Source organism: Cervus elaphus, chromosome 20 (genome assembly GCF_910594005.1).
Source record: "Cervus elaphus chromosome 20, mCerEla1.1, whole genome shotgun sequence".
Taxonomy (NCBI): domain Eukaryota; kingdom Metazoa; phylum Chordata; class Mammalia; order Artiodactyla; family Cervidae; genus Cervus; species Cervus elaphus.
In genome coordinates, this window is record NC_057834.1 from 47,013,243 (window position 1) to 47,015,621 (window position 2,379).

General features: G+C 42.4%; 1 non-coding gene across 1 annotated transcript; it reads right to left on the minus strand.

The window, feature by feature from the left end:
- Positions 1–1,327: 1,327 nt before the first annotated feature.
- LOC122678574 lies at positions 1,328–1,450 on the minus strand. Its single transcript, XR_006336227.1, has one exon. It is a non-coding gene; the product is annotated as a small nucleolar RNA SNORA26 (small nucleolar RNA).
- Positions 1,451–2,379: the final 929 nt, after the last annotated feature.

Here is a 2,379-nt window from a genome sequence, read left to right on the forward strand (position 1 = left end):
ACACCCATATTCAGCTTTTTAATAAAGTCACCAATATGCATCACGGGGTAATGATAGACTTTTCTGAAAAATATCTGTTGTGATAAATAGTATCAAGTGAGAAATTATTAATACATTGGGGAAGTTTTCGGTAGAAATGCAGTATAGGTGAAGGAAACAGGTAGTTGGAAGAATCTGACACAAGAGTGAACTGGAAAATGTGGGCTGGGGTTTTGGAGTAGAAGGGACGCTACCCAGGTGTGGCTCCAGCACTTACAGCAAGAGGGTCTTGGCCCGTTAGAGACCCTCTCTGTGCCTCAGTTTCTTGAACTGCAAAGCAGCAGAGAGTTATGTTTTTGGCACCAGTCAATTTTGAACACTAGAAGCACCATAAATGAAATAATCGTCCCCTCGAATCATGAGGGAGGTCAATGATATCAGTGGGTAAAACTAAGTGCACACCTGAGTGCCTTTAACAAATAGATTCCAGGTCCCACCTCAACTCGCTGAACCACAGTTGCTTCAGGAGAGGACTGTGCACTTGTCTGGGTGCTAACTCTCCGGGGTGACTCTTACAATGATCAGCTTGGGGACAGAACACACTGAGATGTATAACTTTTACCCAAACACAGAAGTAGGACAGAGCAGAAGCACAGGGGTGTTTCCAACCCAGTGACTAAAGCAGAGGACTATAGGGAGACTCTAGAAATGAAGGACTAGGCCCATCTGACCCCATTTTACTCTTGTCCAGTTTACAGCAGAGACACAAGTCCTTGGGGACACATGCCTGTGGCAGCTGACCATCCACCTTGAGGAAAGTGAGAGGCCTAATTTTTAATTCAGTCTGGTTTTGAGTGAAAGCTAAATTCACCCTTGTTTGCTCATTGATGGGACCAATCTCCTCCAAGCTGCCACTTTCTAAAAAATAAATTGCATTGCTATAAATGCAAACTTCAACAACAATGTTTGTTAGAAAATTTTATAAATACCCAAGCCACCTAACAAGAAACCAAAAAGTTAGCAAGAGTATTCAATTTCAGGAGAGTTCGGCCCAATAGAGCACAGTCACTGATAGAAAAGATTCTTGAGTTGAAAGGAAGCGATCCCTTTCTGTCCTTGGACATCCTGCTAAGTTCAGTGGGCTGGGAAAGCAGCTGCCCATTCTAACAGATGGGATTCTCAGGTGGCGCTAGTGATAATGAACCCACCTGCTAATGTAGGACATGCAAGAGACACGGTTTGTTGTTTTTCTTTTTATTGTCAAATCAAAGGTCAAGTTTAAATTTAATGACTTAAGTATTAACTATACACATACTAGTAAGTGCTACGACGTAAAATCTTCCGATTCAGTTGTGACTCCAGACAGGATCCAGAGAGGAGTTCTAAAAATCTCTTCTCTGGGTTTTATGGAGACTTTCTTTACCCTCCTGTGTTAGCCTCTTAAGGCAATGTGTCAGCCTTAAAAGGGCAATGGAAAGGGCGAAGAAGACACGGTTTTGATCCTTAGTCAGGAAGATTCCCTGGAGGAAGAAATGGCAAGCCACTCCCGTGTTCTTGCCTGGGAAATTCCATGAGCAGAGGAGGCTGGAGGGCTACAGTCCATGGGATCACTAAGAGTCGGACACGACTGGAGCAGCTTAGCACACATACATTCTGACAGATGGGCTGCTCTTGCCTCCAGACGGTGTCTGGTGTCCTGAAACACGTCAGCGCTCAGGGAGCCTTTAGAAGGGCCCAGCCATCACTTCTGCTATTGCTCAGTACATAGAAATGGTTCAGGTGACAAAAGGTAGGTCTCTTGGAATAAAGTCAGGTCACAGAGAAACAGAGGAGTATGAAATGGGACAAAGGCAGGATAAAAACAAAAGGATTCTCCTACCTACAAAATGCAAAGCAATAGCTTACTTGCCTTGATAAAATGTTTGGTTTTTTTAAATTTTAACTTTGATTGAATAAATTTTTCAATGTACTTCTTCTACAATGATGTTACCTTGAATGATTACGATAAAGGAAAGTATCATAATATGTGTGAAATGCCTGGCACGGTATCAGTCAATGAACTGTACCTGTTATACACTTCTGCTAGCATGGCAAAATTCATCCCCATTTGACCTCAAGTCAGGTACCTTCTGTGAGCTTTTTCGGTTTCATCCTATTTATAATGAAGAAATTTGACATATTTTTCTTTCTCCCACAGAATGTCAGGCCCCACAGCAATCGGAAAATAGATTCCCTTCAAGCCTTTGCTGAATCTCACACACCAATTATCATTAAGCATTGTAGTTGGAGGATTGTGTGGGGGTGTGGGGAAGATAAGCTTTCATAAATAGTTGTTCCAGTTTTTTTTCTTTTACCTTAACATGAACAAATGCTCAGTGGCCTGTTGTCACACCCATTTCA